The sequence below is a fragment of the Lithobates pipiens genome, unplaced genomic scaffold, assembly GCF_037356315.1.
Source record: "Lithobates pipiens isolate NorthernLeopardFrog02 unplaced genomic scaffold, aLitPip1_a1.2 Scaffold_1, whole genome shotgun sequence".
Lineage (NCBI taxonomy): Eukaryota > Metazoa > Chordata > Amphibia > Anura > Ranidae > Lithobates > Lithobates pipiens.
Window position 1 is genome coordinate 238693363 of NW_027507685.1, and position 20548 is coordinate 238713910.

Consider the following 20548-nt stretch of genomic DNA (forward strand, 5'->3'; position numbering starts at 1 on the left):
TTTCTTTATATTTTATGTTTTTCCTGTTACTCTTTTCAGAAATGACAACAGTTCAGAGCTCTGGGACTGAGAGCTCTACTTTTTACTTCTTACGGCTGTGTACCAGCAGCCCAGTACATATATTGAGATATCTCACTTCGTTCTACTCTCAGAAGGACGTCTCCTTTCTGAGTGGTAATAGGCTAGTCTGTCTGAACTCCCTATTCCAGAGAACATACAGCAGGTCATTCACCCATTTGTGGCTATCCGCTGAAGGCAAACCTATTCGCCTTAGGACCACAAATGTTTCTCAAAAAATCACACAAAAAATTCAACATTCACCACCTTCTATTCACTCATAGAAATTGTGGTACCTGCATTTTACACATCCCTTAATAACACAACTATATACATTGTCATTTCTGAGAGTAAGAAGTACGTACTTTTGCATGCATCAGCTATAATTGGTACCATTATTTTTCTCAGTAATCATACATAGACAGAATGCATTGAAATCAAAAAGGAACGTGTTACCTTCTGTATTCCACAAGCCCCACCCGGCTCCTCAAAACCGCACAGAAAGACAGTACTTTATAATAATGAGAAATAAAAAATTTCTCACCTGAGGCCTCTTTGTTGTCCCTCCTGTTGCGGGTTGAGAGCCGATGGTGGGGCAGCAGATAAGAAGAACGTCCGAGGGTCACCAAATGTTATGTACGGCCTTGAAATAAGGGACATCTATGAAGTTTGCATTCGGTCTGAATGTATATTTACTCAGAAAATCTCCATACAGAGGATCACTTCCTTTCCAACGGCAGAGTGATCACGAATACAGTCTTAACAGCGCTTTTATGAGAGATTGTAACATTACAGTTTATGACTGGCAAACAACCAGAATAGAAACTACGCAATACATTCCAGGATAATCTATTTCATATTTCAAATGGTCATTTTGGCGCTAACACAATAACAAATTTAAAGGTCATTCTGACATTTTGGCAATTTAGATATTAATTAAGAAGGGTTTCTGGGAATAATATGCTTTATCATGTTACTTGGCAGAACATTTGTGTTTAGCAATATGAAAAGTGAAAAACAAGATGTGTTGCAATAATGAGGATATCAAAAGAAGGAAAAACATTTTACAAAGAAATACAATCTTATATTGAGGGGGAACTCTGGATTATATACTGATATGTGTTACATATGTCTTCATATCTTGACAATAATACCCCATGCGTGAAGTAACTTAATGCCTTGTTCCACAGAAGTGATTGTATGGTAGGTGTCGTTCTTCTGTATCAGTAGTTTAGATGGGTGTTTCCAATGGTATTCAATTTTATGATTACGCAGAGCTTTTGTAATCGTGGAAAGTTGTCTTCTCATATCTAGAGTATGTTTAGACAAGTCAGCATAAATCTGGATTGTATTATATGGTTGTGGAAGTTGTCCTAGATGTCGCACTTTATATAGGATTTGTTCTTTAACATGGTAGAAGTGTACTCTAAGTAGTACATCATGTGGTATCTGTGGAGGGAGAAATTACGGTTTCGGAATCCGATGGATACGATCAATTGTGAGCTCTAAGGCTGGTATAGCTGGGAGGAAGTTGGAGAATAAATCAGTGGCATATTTTTTAAGATCAGACTGCTGTATATTTTCAGGGATACCCCTGATTTTGAGATTGTTCTTCCTTGAGCGGTCTTCTAAATCTGCGATTTTAAATTTAAGCCATCTTTTTCAGCTTTATTTTCTTCATGAGCATCTATTAAATCATTGATAGTATTAGTCATGTCTCCCATAGAGTTCTCAATAGTGTGTACTCTTTCACCTAAGGAGTTCACTGCTTTGGAGAATTGATTTGTGAGTCATAAAATATCCGTATGAAGTGAAGTATGTAAAGTTAATAGCATTTCTTTTAATTGGGTGTCCAGAATAGGCTGGTTATTAGTGGGGAATGCGGCTATAGGTGAAGCTATAGGAGTTATGACTGTGTTATCTTGACTAATATGAGGTATTTTATAGCTTACCTCCTGGCCTGTGAAATCCAGTTTGATACGAGTTTTAGCCGGGCTGCGACATGTAGGGCTGAGGTAATCTTCCTCATGAGGAGATTCCAGATGTGTTTTCTGAGGTGATTCTTCTAGAGCAGCATCAGGCCTGTCAGTGTATTGCGCTCTCCCTGAGGAGGCTGTTGCTGGTACAGCAGCTGTGAGAGGATCTGTGCCATCTTTTTTTCTCCCTCCCGCTGACTGAGAGGAGAATGTCGTTAGTTTTTTAATTTTCCGTTCGTCTTTCCGCTTTATTGACATCACCTTCGGATTCAGGAACTCTTCCGTCGTCTGTTCGTATCTTTTTTACCGATATTCGCTGTGAATTGTCACTAATATGCCAGTTCGTGTCACAGAGCTCTCTCACAGAGCTTCCATTCAGCTCATGCGCTGGCCACGCCCCCCTTTGTGTACATTTTTAAGTGTGTCGGTGTACAAATACAGTCCTAATTATATTGAGTAGTGATACCCCTAAAAGTCCATCCATAAAGAGTAAACGTGTAAATTAGTGCAAAAAGTGCTGGTGTTCAGCAATGTGACAGGCAAACTCTTCAGGTGAAAAACAACGGTGTACTCTTCCTGTGCTCCACTCAGTGCTCTCTATGCTAGGGTGACCAGATTTCCCCAGATTGAGGACACTGTCCCCGGACCAATTCTGTCCCCGATTTTGTCCCTCTATTTGACATCAACAGGAGCTGGGGCAATTTTCAAAGACAGTCAGTGCAGAATAAAAAAAAAATCTGAATTACACCCCCCGTTCCTACTAGCTTGGGGGGGTTCCGTTATCTGTGCCCCTTTCTGATGATGATGTGCTGGTCAGAACGGATGGACTATTTCTTCAGTTTAGGGCACATGCCCATTCAGCTCCGCTCACATATTCTTCTGCTTTGGCTCAAATCCCGGCCAGCCGCCTGCCTTCCTGCCCTCCCTGGGAAAGTCATTTTCCTCCACTCTCACCCAGTAGTAGCCGGGGCCCGGAGAGTAAGACCTGAGAGGCTGTGAGGCCAGCGGAGGCAACGGGCAGAGAGAGGCAGCTGAGCTCAGCTGATGATGTCCAGCAGCAGGAATAGAGTAGAAGTAGATCCGATCGTGGGGCTGTCAGTGCCTTCAGGGCTTCAACACGGGTGTGCTTTGAGGGTGTCTGTGAATAGACTACATTGCACTGTGTCTGTCTCTGTCTCATAATGGATGGTATCAGAACTCACAGGCAGCGGGGGGGGGCACTTATTGGTCAGAAGTTAACAAAATCAGCACCTAGCAGCCATGGTATGTGACACACTGTGACAGAGCCATGATAGAGTGCCCCCTGCCTGTAAGTTATCATAATGCTGTTGATCTTAACCAGTTTCCGATCGCCTGATAGCAGATTTACTGTTACAGGGCGGTCTCGCTGCACAGGATCACTTATATACGTGATCTTGCATTTCTGGGTATCAGAGCCAATCAGCGTATCCGGCGGTAGTAGTCTTCCCAGGTAAAAAAGGCAGTTCGCCAGTCTGTCAGTGTAGAAGACATTGATCCTGTGTTCCTGCGAAGCAGGTAAAGGGATCTATGTCTTCTCTTAGTAAAAGCACCCCCCCCCCCACAGTGAGAAAACACTTGTTAGGCACACATTTAACCCATTGATTGCCCTAGATGTTATACCCTTCCCAGGCAGTGTCCTTAGTACAGTGACAGTACATATTTTTAGCACTGATCACCATATTAATGTCACTGGTTTCCATAAAGTATCAAACGTGTCACTTAGTATCCAATTTGTCCACCGCAATATCACAGTCCCGCTATGAGTCGCTGATTGCTGTCATTACTATTAGAAAATAAAATGATTTCATTTTGAAAATCTGGTCACCTTACTCTATGGCTCGCAGTTGGTTAGTTTGCCCATTCATCCACGGCAAATGAAAGAAAAGGATCATGTGATACTCAGCACTTTATGATAATCTTGCACCATTTTGCACTATTTAGTGTTCATTCAATTATTATTTAATATTTAGCACCTGATGATGATTTGCACGATTTTGCACTATATTAATTGTTTGTCTTAATTATCTGCACAGCAGCAGCTATTTTATTCACTTTATGAATTTATGGCAATGTGTTGTGCATTTTTTGAAAATAATTTGTTTGCGTAGTTTGCACACAGTTTTGCACCTCTGCTAAATAGTTCCATGCGCAGCAGCAATTTGCATTCGAATTTGAATTATTGATTGATTGCACTTTATCTATGAGGTAGAATACATATCAAAGATTTTCCACTTTGTAGTAATATTTGGTATATAGTTTGTGCTGATAACCTTTTTTATTTATTTTTGTTCAAGTGCATGGTATACACTTTAGGTCTAGCAGCAATCTAACCAACATACCACATTCAGATATTTTTCACTTTGATAGCGCGAGGGAACCCCATTTTTCTAATTTACCTGGGATATTGACATTGTGTATGCGCCCCGCCCATGGTTGCCTGGACACTGTCACATGTGCGCCCCGCCCTAGTTGCTTAGACACCATTACGTGTGTGCCCCACCCCCTGCTGCTAACCATGGCTCTCGCTGCTGGCTCTTACTCCTGGCTGGTGTTCTGGCAAGAAATGTTCCCTATCGAGTAATAGACATTCCTAACCAGAATTGTGCATGCGCGGCATATGGATTTCTGGAAAGCTGCCGAACATCTCAATTTACCATCAGCTGTAGACGGCACCTGCGCACAATAGCCGACATGAAGGGGGCGTATTTTGTAATGATAGGCAGTGCTGCTAAGGTGGGGGTGGAATTTTTCATGAAACTCAAACACATCTCCTAAACAAACCTATCTCTGCTGACACTGAAAAACCCACCCTTCAGTTGGATAAACACGCCCCGCAAACACGTGTAGGAAATATAGCAGAGATATATTTGTTTAGGAGATGTGTTTGAATTTCGTGAAAAATTCCACCCCCATCTTAGCAATACTGCCTATCATTACAAAATACACCCCCTTCATGTAGGCATCTGCCCCTCACATGTGCCCCATCATGAACAAATCCACCCCTTGCAGACTTGCACGAGTATCAGGAGTGTGTGGAACAATGTTGGCTTTTGTGCGCATGCGCCGTCTACAGCTGATCATAAATTCAGATGTTCAGTGTTTTTCGGCAGCTCGGTACTGCACATGTGCAGTTCCGGCCAGGCATTTCTCGATAGGGGGAATTTCTCGACAGGACACCACCTCTTGCTCCTTGCGAGGTATACCTTGCAGCTTCTGCACCCTGCAGCTTGCCCCATGTGCCTGCCCTACAGGTATGTGGGGGCACATTATTTATTAAGGTGGCAATATTTTGTAATGGGCACGCTGATGGCAATATCTTGTAATGGGCACACTGATGGCAATATTTTGTAATGGGCACACTGATGGCCATATTTTGTAATGGGCACACTGATGCCCATATATTGCAAGGGGCACAGTGATACCCATATTTTGCAAGGGGCACACTGATGGGCACATTTTGTTGTGCCCATCAGACTATGCCCAGCAGAGTGACTTTAAAAAAAAACAAAAAACGGCCAACCTCTCGCTTTAACACCAGTCTGGCCAGGCTATGTTTGAAAGTTGTGCCTGGTCATGTGAACAGTGAGGTGCACATGACAGGCCAGAACCAAGTTGTAAAAATATTCAAATGTCTTATATGTGGAAAAAATGTGTAAACTGCGCTTGGGTGCAAAATAATAAAATAAACAATACCATTAAAAAATAAATAATAGGCCGCAGCTCAAAGTGAGATACAGTCACTCTAATGCAAATATAGAAAATAAAAAAGAGCAGCGCCAATAGTAGAAAATAAATAAATAATTAATAAATAACTATACAAAATGATGTTTACAGAGAAAGTATCACCAATCTGTGAACAATAGGAACTCTATATCAAATAAAGTGAACATAACTCAAAATTGGTATAAAATAAAAGTTCATTTAAGAAATTCAGAAAATCCAGGCGTTCCGCATATCACCACTTGTGGTCACAAATAATTCTTGAAAAATCTTGTGCCCGTCACCAGATAAGTGATGCGCTTACCAGACAAACAGATAATTAAAGCCTTCGGGATATTTAAATCGAAGTAGGGAGACTCTAGCTCCAATCAAGCCTCCTGTGTCCTGAGACCCTCAACGTGGAAATATAGCCAAATCGCAATCTCTGGATCTCCAATGGGTAAATCACCAGCAACACTGTTGTTAGAGAGAAAGAAATGCTTCCATAGCGTAAAATCGTCAAACAATTTATTTGAAATAAAAGAATCACACTTACAAATAGCAGCTTTTTAACGAGCGTTGAGACAGAGCAAAAAACACGCCGGCCGGCATACAAACAAACGAGCGTCCCATCCTCCCCTCGTAGAGCGTGGTGGCGTCACTGCGTACCTTTCCAGATGCGTTTTGTCATAGATGACGTTATCAATGGGGAACGGGTAACGCAGCGACGCACCACCTTATATACCCGGACCTCGTTCTGAAGTGCAAGTTCCGGTTTCAAAACGCCATCTTAACTGATGGCAAAAATAGCCTAAGTTCCCATACAATGAAGGGGAAAGAAAAGGGCAAAGCGGAAAGAAGTGGAAAAGACAATAGGACTGAACAGAGAAAAAGATTATGTGGAAACAAGTGACCTATGTGACAAATGAAGTGGGCAATATTGATGCCAATAGACAATAATATAGAGAACCAATAGTAGAGGCAATATTACATACCCCAATCAGATCATGAGTTCCGATATAAAAAGTGTACAAACACTTTCATATACAAACGGACGGAACCACAGAATATCTAAATATATTAAATGAAAATGGCAAAAAATGTTTTAAAAATAATGTGTGTGTATTAAAACACACATTAACGTTAGTAAATAATATAAAATGATATAAAAATCATTGTGAAGCCCCATGTATGAAAATGAACATACGAAGATAACAAATAATAAGAAATAAAAAATATGTGGTAAATTACAAAAATTAAAAAGAAAATGTATATACTACATAAGTGTATGTGACAAATATATAAAGTGTACAGTGCATGTGTATGTGGAATTATATTAAATAACCTCACACATTACAGCATATCATGACAGGCTGGTGTCCATATTAAGTGGGATCATGCCATACATATACCAGAAGCAACAGACCAAGATGGAAAAAGGAAAAAAAGAAGAGGTATCACCTTTATCCAACCCCAATATGTGCAATTACTATATAATGGAATCTGAATACAAGTAAAAAATAATAATACCCTCCATAAGTGTACTGTTAAATTAATAATCAATACCGGTTAGGCATCTCAGAATGAGTTTACAGGGAAAAACCAATAAACATAATATATACAAAAAATATATATGCCTATATACACGCCCAATTATCATAATCGATGGGAAAGACACATATGTATATATGCACAGCCATCTTCCGTATGATGGCTACCAAAATGAAATAAAGTTTTAATAAAAAAAAAAAATATTTCTTATTAAAAAATATTGATAAAAATATATGGAGAAGAGGCATGTGTCCACATATACAGCCATTTCACAAATATTAAAAAAATTTTAAAAAATATATAATTGAAAAATAATGAAAAAATGCAATGCACATTGCTGTTTTAGAAAATTTTCAAAGTTCAAGAATTATCGATAAAGGCGTTAATATCGGTTTCGATGTTTAATCCATATGGGGTATACTTTTTAAACGATGGATCCAGGACATTTCAAGTCTAGAAATGCCCCTCACCAAAGGGCTCCCTCGCCAATGGGGCTGAAATTTATCAATACCTAAAAATAACGTTTTTGACGGATCCTTATTATGTGCAATCAAGTAGTGCTTGGACACAGAATGCTTAGGGAAACCTGTCAGGATGTTGGTAATATGTTCGTTCAAACGCACCTGTAATGGGCGCTTGGTTCTGCCCACATATTGCAACCCACAGGGGCACTGGAGTAAATTGACCACCCCCGTGGTGCAACATGTGATACAAGGTTTTATAGTATGAGTCTGCCCTGTGGCTGTCCCCTCAAAAGAGATGGTACGTCTTCTGGGGCAAGAATTAATGGAACATACCCTACATCTACCACATTTATAATATCCAGTCAGTTGATCAAAGAAACCTTTAGTTCTAAGTGGAGGGTCAATGACATTGGGGGCCAGGCGGTTTCTTAATGATGAAGCACCCCTAAACACCACTCTGGGTTTCTCAGGGATTATGCCCCTTAAGGAGGCATCACTGCTGATAATGTGCCAATGTTTATTAATAAGTTGTTTTATTTTTCTCTGTTGGGTAGAGTAAGTTGTCACAAAGGGAACAAGCCCTCGAACATCGGCGGTTCGTGGGCCCCTCTCAATGAGCAATTACTGTCGATCCAAGTTTGTCACAATTTTAATGGTGTTACATAAAAAATCTGGCTGATAACCTTTCTCCAGGAATCTCATAGTGAGAACCTCAGCTTGAGACAGGAATTCCCCGACGTCTGAGCAATTTCGTCTCAATCTGATATACTGACTTTTTGGGATTGAATTAAGCCAGGGAGTGTGGTGACAGCTATCAGTGGGAATGAAAGAGTTTCTGTCAGTGTCTTTGAAAACTGTAGAGGTGACAAAACTTTCATCTTTTACCCCAATGACAAGGTCCAAAAAATGGATCGTGGATTGACTGGTAACGTAGTTAAGTTGTATGCCCCTCTCATTTTCGTTTAGGGAATCCAAAAAGGCATTCAAATCGTCACCTTTGCCGTCCCAAAGGAGGAGGACGTCATCAATGTACCTAGCCCATAAGACTATTTGGGGTACATTTTTAGCATAGATGACGTCCTCCTCCCATCGGCCATAAAAAGGTTCGCCAGGCTGGGGGCATATTTGGCCCCCATGGCTACACCCTTGACTTGCTTATAGAATTGGTTGCAAAACCAAAAATAATTATGTGAAGCTGCAAATTCAAGTAAACTCATAATAAAAGTGATTTGTTCAATTGGCAAGCCAGAATATCTAGTTAAATAAGACTGTACCGCTTCAAATTCCAAATGGTGTGGGATGATGGTGTACAGGGATGTGACGTCCGCTGTAACCAACCAAATGCCAGATTTGGCTGTAATGGTTCCTAGCATGTTGATAATATGTCTGGAATCTTTAACATATGAAGGGGTATCCTTCACCAGCGGTTGCAAATAAAAATCAATATATCTGCCCACCCGGGATGTGATGGAATCTATCCCACTAACAATGGGTCGTCCCGGGGGGCAGATAGGATTTTTATGCAATTTGGGCAGATAATACATAATAGGGGTACGTGGGGTCTGTGGAATCAAGAATAAACTCTCTTTCGTATTCAGAATCCCCATCGTGCGACCTATGGCAATTATTCTTTCAAGCTCCTTTTTGTATGGAATTATAGGATCAGAAGGCAAAACTAAGTAAGTCTTAGAGTCGCCTAAAATCCTATTCATTTCTGATAGATAGTCTGCACGGTCTAGAACAACTATTGCGCCACCCTTATCAGCCGGTCGAATGACCAAATATTTTCTATTGCACAGGGAATCCAACCCTTCCTGTAGGTTCTTACTCATCATATTTTTTTTAATTTTGAGGGAATCGAGATCCTGTAATACAAGATCCCTAAATACTCGAAGGGCGGGTGGAAGTGTACCTGGAGGGTTGAAAAGGGAAGCGTTTGCTAAGCCCGAATGGGTCACCTGTGAGGTTGAAGTATTGGAAACAACGTTTGAATTATTAGTTGAACACCCAGCCATGTATCTTTTTATATTGAGTTTCCTTACGAATTTATGAACATCCATGTACGTTCGAAATTTGTCTAAACTGGTTGGAGGCACAAACTTCAACCCTTTATCTAAAATGGATTGTTCAGATATTGATAGGGTTTTGGAACTCAAATTAAAGATCCCTTTCCCTACTACATCCTGGGCCTTTTTTGTTGTTCTCCTTCTCCTCCCCCCTCTGGTTCCTCTCCTCTTTCTCCCAGCCTTTTGGTTCCCTGTGTGGGCTTGGGAAAACCCCAGCTACTAGGGCCCAAAAGCCCGAGAGGGCCTTGCTCCACAGGGGTCGCACCTGGGGTCTGTCGGAATCCGACCAGTGAGGCACCCTCCCCAAAAGAAAATGGCGGTGGTAAATTATGTTCGCTCTCAGGGCCATTAAGATCTCTCAATGGAAAGAAGGCATTTCTAGTGGGAACATTATAATCCCATTCAGGGTAGCCGCCTACATTTTCCTGTATATGAGATCCATAATAATGTTCGTTATCAATGGGGTGATTCCATCTGTTTTGGTAGTATACAGGTGGACCACGTCCCCTTTGGTTGGGGTATTGACCCTGATCTCTCCCTCGTGGGGGGTGATTCCCAATATAGGGCAGGGGATATGTTGTATTCCCATTGGTATAACTATTAGGAGGTCTCGGGGGGCCAGGAGGTCTCCAAGCTCCCCGATTGGTAAGATTGATGGATCATGTTCTGTTGGATTTGGTTGACAGGGTATATACGTTTGGAGCCAGGAGGTTGTGTGGGTGGAGGGCACCTATCATCTGCCAACCTTTCCGGTTGGGTGGCTGTAATTTCCATATTAATAGGCTTGGGAAGATCTTCCAATAACTTTTTCTGCCATTCAAAAACAATATTGCTATTGATATCTGCCAGGTCTCTATTGTATTTTTTCTTTTTCTTAATTCTTTGATCCCTATCTTCCTTCTCCAAAATTTTCAAAAGATTTTGAGATTTCTCCTGGTATTCAACACTACCTTTAGCCGAAGTGAGATTAACTTGAAGACCTTTGATTTCATCATCAAGTTTAGATAATTTGGCCGTTTTTCTACCAACCAGAAATCTCAAAAAGGCCACTCCAGCTGTATTAAAATACTTAAACCATTCTTCCAACTCAATATCTCCTTTTTGGGGGGCTACCTCCCACCTCAGGCTTCTGGGGACCATGCCATGTTTGATATAAGTTTCTAAATAGGCAATGTCCCATTTAGTATGGTTCTCAGAAACCATGAGGTTTTTTAATCTAACAAACATCCCCCCTAAATCTCCCTCATCATCCCTATACACTTCAAATACCCCATCGACATCCACCACTTTAGTGGCTCTGAAGTCAAAGATGTCCATATAGAAAAACTTTATGAAGGAAAACCTGATCGTTTTCAATGATAACCCAGCTGCAGTAAAGAGTATCAGAACTAAATATGGAAAAAATGTGTAAACTGCGCTTGGGTGCAAAATAATAAAATAAACAATACCATTAAAAAATAAATAATAGGCCGCAGCTCAAAGTGAGATACAGTCACTCTAATGCAAATATAGAAAATAAAAAAGAGCAGCGCCAATAGTAGAAAATAAATAAATAAATAATAAATAACTATACAAAATGATGTTTACAGAGAAAGTATCATCAATCTGTGAACAATAGGAACTCTATATCAAATAAAGTGAACATAACTCAAAATTGGTATAAAATAAAACTTCATTTAAGAAATTCAGAAAATCCAGGCGTTCCGCATATCACCACTTGTGGTCACAAATAATTCTTGAAAAATCTTGTGCCCGTCACCAGATAAGTGATGCGCTTACCAGACAAACAGATAATTAAAGCCTTCGGGATATTTAAATCGAAGTAGGGAGACTCTAGCTCCAATCAAGCCTCCTGTGTCCTGAGACCCTCAACGTGGAAATATAGCCAAATCGCAATCTCTGGAGCTCCAATGGGTAAATCATCAGCAACACCGTTGTTAGAGAGAAAGAAATGCTTCCATAGCGTAAAATCGTCAAACAATTTATTTGAAATAAAAGAATCACACTTACAAATAGCAGCTTTTTAACGAGCGTTGAGACAGAGCAAAAAACACGCCGGCCGGCATACAAACAAACGAGCGTCCCATCCTCCCCTCGTAGAGCGTGGTGGCGTCACTGCGTACCTTTCCAGACGCGTTTTGTCATAGATGACGTTATCAATGGGGAACGGGTAACGCAGCGACGCACCACCTTATATACCCGGACCTCGTTCTGAAGTGCAAGTTCCGGTTTCAAAACGCCATCTTAACTGATGGCAAAAATAGCCTAAGTTCCCATACAATGAAGGGGAAAGAAAAGGGCAAAGCGGAAAGAAGTGGAAAAGACAATAGGACTGAACAGAGAAAAAGATTATGTGGAAACAAGTGACCTATGTGACAAATGAAGTGGGCAATATTGATGCCAATAGACAATAATATAGAGAACCAATAGTAGAGGCAATATTACATACCCCAATCAGATCATGAGTTCCGATATAAAAAGTGTACAAACACTTTCATATACAAACGGACAGAACCACAGAACATCTAAATATATTAAATGAAAATGGCAAAAAATGTTTTAAAAATAATGTGTGTGTATTAAAACACACATTAACGTTAGTAAATAATATAAAATGATATAAAAATCATTGTGAAGCCCCATGTATGAAAATGAACATACGAAGATAACAAATAATAAGAAATAAAAAATATGTGGTAAATTACAAAAATTAAAAAGAAAATGTATATACTACATAAGTGTATGTGACAAATATATAAAGTGTACAGTGCATGTGTATGTGGAATTATATTAAATAACCTCACACATTACAGCATATCATGACAGGCTGGTGTCCATATTAAGTGGGATCATGCCATACATATACCAGAAGCAACAGACCAAGATGGAAAAAGGAAAAAAAGAAGAGGTATCACCTTTATCCAACCCCAATATGTGCAATTACTATATAATGGAATCTGAATACAAGTAAAAAATAATAATACCCTCCATAAGTGTACTGTTAAATTAATAATCAATACCGGTTAGGCATCTCAGAATGAGTTTACAGGGAAAAACCAATAAACATAATATATACAAAAAATATATATGCCTATATACACGCCCAATTATCATAATCGATGGGAAAGACACATATGTATATATGCACAGCCATCTTCCGTATGATGGCTACCAAAATGAAATAAAGTTTTAATAAAAAAAAAAAATATTTCTTATTAAAAAATATTGATAAAAATATATGGAGAAGAGGCATGTGTCCACATATACAGCCATTTCACAAATATTAAAAAAATTTTAAAAAATATATAATTGAAAAATAATGAAAAAATGCAATGCACATTGCTGTTTTAGAAAATTTTCAAAGTTCAAGAATTATCGATAAAGGCGTTAATATCGGTTTCGATGTTTAATCCATATGGGGTATACTTTTTAAACGATGGATCCAGGACATTTCAAGTCTAGAAATGCCCCTCACCAAAGGGCTCCCTCGCCAATGGGGCTGAAATTTATCAATACCTAAAAATAACGTTTTTGACGGATCCTTATTATGTGCAATCAAGTAGTGCTTGGACACAGAATGCTTAGGGAAACCTGTCAGGATGTTGGTAATATGTTCGTTCAAACGCACCTGTAATGGGCGCTTGGTTCTGCCCACATATTGCAACCCACAGGGGCACTGGAGTAAATTGACCACCCCCGTGGTGCAACATGTGATACAAGGTTTTATAGTATGAGTCTGCCCTGTGGCTGTCCCCTCAAAAGAGATGGTACGTCTTCTGGGGCAAGAATTAATGGAACATACCCTACATCTACCACATTTATAATATCCAGTCAGTTGATCAAAGAAACCTTTAGTTCTAAGTGGAGGGTCAATGACATTGGGGGCCAGGCGGTTTCTTAATGATGAAGCACCCCTAAACACCACTCTGGGTTTCTCAGGGATTATGCCCCTTAAGGAGGCATCACTGCTGATAATGTGCCAATGTTTATTAATAAGTTGTTTTATTTTTCTCTGTTGGGTAGAGTAAGTTGTCACAAAGGGAACAAGCCCTCGAACATCGGTGGTTTGTGGGCCCCTCTCAATGAGCAATTACTGTCGATCCAAGTTTGTCACAATTTTAATGGTGTTACATAAAAAATCTGGCTGATAACCTTTCTCCAGGAATCTCATAGTGAGAACCTCAGCTTGAGACAGGAATTCCCCGACGTCTGAGCAATTTCGTCTCAATCTGATATACTGACTTTTTGGGATTGAATTAAGCCAGGGAGTGTGGTGACAGCTATCAGTGGGAATGAAAGAGTTTCTGTCAGTGTCTTTGAAAAATGTAGAGGTGACAAAACTTTCATCTTTTACCCCAATGACAAGGTCCAAAAAATGGATCGTGGATTGACTGGTAACGTAGTTAAGTTGTATGCCCCTCTCATTTTCGTTTAGGGAATCCAAAAAGGCATTCAAATCGTCACCTTTGCCGTCCCAAAGGAGGAGGACGTCATCAATGTACCTAGCCCATAAGACTATTTGGGGTACATTTTTAGCATAGATGACGTCCTCCTCCCATCGGCCATAAAAAGGTTCGCCAGGCTGGGGGCATATTTGGCCCCCATGGCTACACCCTTGACTTGCTTATAGAATTGGTTGCAAAACCAAAAATAATTATGTGAAGCTGCAAATTCAAGTAAACTCATAATAAAAGTGATTTGTTCAATTGGCAAGCCAGAATATCTAGTTAAATAAGACTGTACCGCTTCAAATTCCAAATGGTGTGGGATGATGGTGTACAGGGATGTGACGTCCGCTGTAACCAACCAAATGCCAGATTTGGCTGTAATGGTTCCTAGCATGTTGATAATATGTCTGGAATCTTTAACATATGAAGGGGTATCCTTCACCAGCGGTTGCAAATAAAAATCAATATATCTGCCCACCCGGGATGTGATGGAATCTATCCCACTAACAATGGGTCGTCCCGGGGGCAGATAGGATTTTTATGCAATTTGGGCAGATAATACATAATAGGGGTACGTGGGGTCTGTGGAATCAAGAATAAACTCTCTTTCGTATTCAGAATCCCCATCGTGCGACCTATGGCAATTATTCTTTCAAGCTCCTTTTTGTATGGAATTATAGGATCAGAAGGCAAAACTAAGTAAGTCTTAGAGTCGCCTAAAATCCTATTCATTTCTGATAGATAGTCTGCACGGTCTAGAACAACTATTGCGCCACCCTTATCAGCCGGTCGAATGACCAAATATTTTCTATTGCACAGGGAATCCAACCCTTCCTGTAGGTTCTTACTCATCATATTTTTTTTAATTTTGAGGGAATCGAGATCCTGTAATACAAGATCCCTAAATACTCGAAGGGCGGGTGGAAGTGTACCTGGAGGGTTGAAAAGGGAAGCGTTTGCTAAGCCCGAATGGGTCACCTGTGAGGTTGAAGTATTGGAAACAACGTTTGAATTATTAGTTGAACACCCAGCCATGTATCTTTTTATATTGAGTTTCCTTACGAATTTATGAACATCCATGTACGTTCGAAATTTGTCTAAACTGGTTGGAGGCACAAACTTCAACCCTTTATCTAAAATGGATTGTTCAGATATTGATAGGGTTTTGGAACTCAAATTAAAGATCCCTTTCCCTACTACATCCTGGGCCTTTTTTGTTGTTCTCCTTCTCCTCCCCCCTCTGGTTCCTCTCCTCTTTCTCCCAGCCTTTTGGTTCCCTGTGTGGGCTTGGGAAAACCCCAGCTACTAGGGCCCAAAAGCCCGAGAGGGCCTTGCTCCACAGGGGTCGCACCTGGGGTCTGTCGGAATCCGGCCAGTGAGGCACCCTCCCCAAAAGAAAATGGCGGTGGTAAATTATGTTCGCTCTCAGGGCCATTAAGATCTCTCAATGGAAAGAAGGCATTTCTAGTGGGAACATTATAATCCCATTCAGGGTAGCCGCCTACATTTTCCTGTATATGAGATCCATAATAATGTTCGTTATCAATGGGGTGATTCCATCTGTTTTGGTAGTATACAGGTGGACCACGTCCCCTTTGGTTGGGGTATTGACCCTGATCTCTCCCTCGTGGGGGGTGATTCCCAATATAGGGCAGGGGATATGTTGTATTCCCATTGGTATAACTATTAGGAGGTCTCGGGGGGCCAGGAGGTCTCCAAGCTCCCCGATTGGTAAGATTGATGGATCATGTTCTGTTGGATTTGGTTGACAGGGTATATACGTTTGGAGCCAGGAGGTTGTGTGGGTGGAGGGCACCTATCATCTGCCAACCTTTCCGGTTGGGTGGCTGTAATTTCCATATTAATAGGCTTGGGAAGATCTTCCAATAACTTTTTCTGCCATTCAAAAACAATATTGCTATTGATATCTGCCAGGTCTCTATTGTATTTTTTCTTTTTCTTAATTCTTTGATCCCTATCTTCCTTCTCCAAAATTTTCAAAAGATTTTGAGATTTCTCCTGGTATTCAACACTACCTTTAGCTGAAGTGAGATTAACTTGAAGACCTTTGATTTCATCATCAAGTTTAGATAATTTGGCCGTTTTTCTACCAACCAGAAATCTCAAAAAGGCCACTCCAGCTGTATTAAAATACTTAAACCATTCTTCCAACTCAATATCTCCTTTTTGGGGGGCTACCTCCCACCTCAGGCTTCTGGGGACCATGCCATGTTTGATATAAGTTTCTAAATAGGCAATGTCCCATTTAGTATGGTTCTCAGAAACCATGAGGTTTTTTAATCTAACAAACATCCCCCCTAAATCTCCCTCATCATCCCTATACACTTCAAATACCCCATCGACATCCACCACTTTAGTGGCTCTGAAGTCAAAGATGTCCATATAGAAAAACTTTATGAAGGAAAACCTGATCGTTTTCAATGATAACCCAGCTGCAGTAAAGAGTATCAGAACTAAATATGGAAAAAATGTGTAAACTGCGCTTGGGTGCAAAATAATAAAATAAACAATACCATTAAAAAATAAATAATAGGCCGCAGCTCAAAGTGAGATACAGTCACTCTAATGCAAATATAGAAAATAAAAAAGAGCAGCGCCAATAGTAGAAAATAAATAAATAAATAATAAATAACTATACAAAATGATGTTTACAGAGAAAGTATCACCAATCTGTGAACAATAGGAACTCTATATCAAATAAAGTGAACATAACTCAAAATTGGTATAAAATAAAACTTCATTTAAGAAATTCAGAAAATCCAGGCGTTCCGCATATCACCACTTGTGGTCACAAATAATTCTTGAAAAATCTTGTGCCCGTCACCAGATAAGTGATGCGCTTACCAGACAAACAGATAATTAAAGCCTTCGGGATATTTAAATCGAAGTAGGGAGACTCTAGCTCCAATCAAGCCTCCTGTGTCCTGAGACCCTCAACGTGGAAATATAGCCAAATCGCAATCTCTGGAGCTCCAATGGGTAAATCATCAGCAACACCGTTGTTAGAGAGAAAGAAATGCTTCCATAGCGTAAAATCGTCAAACAATTTATTTGAAATAAAAGAATCACACTTACAAATAGCAGCTTTTTAACGAGCGTTGAGACAGAGCAAAAAACACGCCGGCCGGCATACAAACAAACGAGCGTCCCATCCTCCCCTCGTAGAGCGTGGTGGCGTCACTGCGTACCTTTCCAGACGCGTTTTGTCATAGATGACGTTATCAATGGGGAACGGGTAACGCAGCGACGCACCACCTTATATACCCGGACCTCGTTCTGAAGTGCAAGTTCCGGTTTCAAAACGCCATCTTAACTGATGGCAAAAATAGCCTAAGTTCCCATACAATGAAGGGGAAAGAAAAGGGCAAAGCGGAAAGAAGTGGAAAAGACAATAGGACTGAACAGAGAAAAAGATTATGTGGAAACAAGTGACCTATGTGACAAATGAAGTGGGCAATATTGATGCCAATAGACAATAATATAGAGAACCAATAGTAGAGGCAATATTACATACCCCAATCAGATCATGAGTTCCGATATAAAAAGTGTACAAACACTTTCATATACAAACGGACGGAACCACAGAACATCTAAATATATTAAATGAAAATGGCAAAAAATGTTTTAAAAATAATGTGTGTGTATTAAAACACACATTAACGTTAGTAAATAATATAAAATGATATAAAAATCATTGTGAAGCCCCATGTATGAAAATGAACATACGAAGATAACAAATAATAAGAAATAAAAAATATGTGGTAAATTACAAAAATTAAAAAGAAAATGTATATACTACATAAGTGTATGTGACAAATATATAAAGTGTACAGTGCATGTGTATGTGGAATTATATTAAATAACCTCACACATTACAGCATATCATGACAGGCTGGTGTCCATATTAAGTGGGATCATGCCATACATATACCAGAAGCAACAGACCAAGATGGAAAAAGGAAAAAAAGAAGAGGTATCACCTTTATCCAACCCCAATATGTGCAATTACTATATAATGGAATCTGAATACAAGTAAAAAATAATAATACCCTCCATAAGTGTACTGTTAAATTAATAATCAATACCGGTTAGGCATCTCAGAATGAGTTTACAGGGAAAAACCAATAAACATAATATATACAAAAAATATATATGCCTATATACACGCCCAATTATCATAATCGATGGGAAAGACACATATGTATATATGCACAGCCATCTTCCGTATGATGGCAACCAAAATGAAATAAAGTTTTAATAAAAAAAAAAAATATTTCTTATTAAAAAATATTGATAAAAATATATGGAGAAGAGGCATGTGTCCACATATACAGCCATTTCACAAATATTAAAAATTTTTAAAAAAATATATAATTGAAAAATAATGAAAAAATGCAATGCACATTGCTGTTTTAGAAAATTTTCAAAGTTCAAGAATTATCGATAAAGGCGTTAATATCGGTTTCGATGTTTAATCCATATGGGGTATACTTTTTAAACGATGGATCCAGGACATTTCAAGTCTAGAAATGCCCCTCACCAAAGGGCTCCCTCGCCAATGGGGCTGAAATTTATCAATACCTAAAAATAACGTTTTTGACGGATCCTTATTATGTGCAATCAAGTAGTGCTTGGACACAGAATGCTTAGGGAAACCTGTCAGGATGTTGGTAATATGTTCGTTCAAACGCACCTGTAATGGGCGCTTGGTTCTGCCCACATATTGCAACCCACAGGGGCACTGGAGTAAATTGACCACCCCCGTGGTGCAACATGTGATACAAGGTTTTATAGTATGAGTCTGCCCTGTGGCTGTCCCCTCAAAAGAGATGGTACGTCTTCTGGGGCAAGAATTAATGGAACATACCCTACATCTACCACATTTATAATATCCAGTCAGTTGATCAAAGAAACCTTTAGTTCTAAGTGGAGGGTCAATGACATTGGGGGCCAGGCGGTTTCTTAATGATGAAGCACCCCTAAACACCACTCTGGGTTTCTCAGGGATTATGCCCCTTAAGGAGGCATCACTGCTGATAATGTGCCAATGTTTATTAATAAGTTGTTTTATTTTTCTCTGTTGGGTAGAGTAAGTTGTCACAAAGGGAACAAGCCCTCGAACATCGGTGGTTTGTGGGCCCCTCTCAATGAGCAATTACTGTCGATCCAAGTTTGTCACAATTTTAATGGTGTTACATAAAAAATCTGGCTGATAACCTTTCTCCAGGAATCTCATAGTGAGAACCTCAGCTTGAGACAGGAATTCCCCGACGTCTGAGCAATTTCGTCTCAATCTGATATACTGACTTTTTGGGATTGAATTAAGCCAGGGAGTGTGGTGACAGCTATCAGTGGGAATGAAAGAGTTTCTGTCAGTGTCTTTGAAAACTGTAGAGGTGACAAAACTTTCATCTTTTACCCCAATGACAAGGTCCAAAAAATGGATCGTGGATTGACTGGTAACGTAGTTAAGTTGTATGCCCCTCTCATTTTCGTTTAGGGAATCCAAAAAGGCATTCAAATCGTCACCTTTGCCGTCCCAAAGGAGGAGGACGTCATCAATGTACCTAGCCCATAAGACTATTTGGGGTACATTTTTAGCATAGATGACGTCCTCCTCCCATCGGCCATAAAAAGGTTCGCCAGGCTGGGGGCATATTTGGCCCCCATGGCTACACCCTTGACTTGCTTATAGAATTGGTTGCAAAACCAAAAATAATTATGTGAAGCTGCAAATTCAAGTAAACTCATAATAAAAGTGATTTGTTCAATTGGCAAGCCAGAATATCTAGTTAAATAAGACTGTACCGCTTCAAATTCCAAATGGTGTGGGATGATGGTGTACAGGGATGTGACGTCCGCTGTAACCAACCAAATGCCAGATTTGGCTGTAATGGTTCCTAGCATGTTGATAATATGTCTGGAATCTTTAACATATGAAGGGGTATCCTTCACCAGCGGTTGCAAATAAAAATCAATATATCTGCCCACCCGGGATGTGATGGAATCTATCCCACTAACAATGGGTCGTCCCGGGGGGCAGATAGGATTTTTATGCAATTTGGGCAGATAATACATAATAGGGGTACGTGGGGTCTGTGGAATCAAGAATAAACTCTCTTTCGTATTCAGAATCCCCATCGTGCGACCTATGGCAATTATTCTTTCAAGCTCCTTTTTGTATGGAATTATAGGATCAGAAGGCAAAACTAAGTAAGTCTTAGAGTCGCCTAAAATCCTATTCA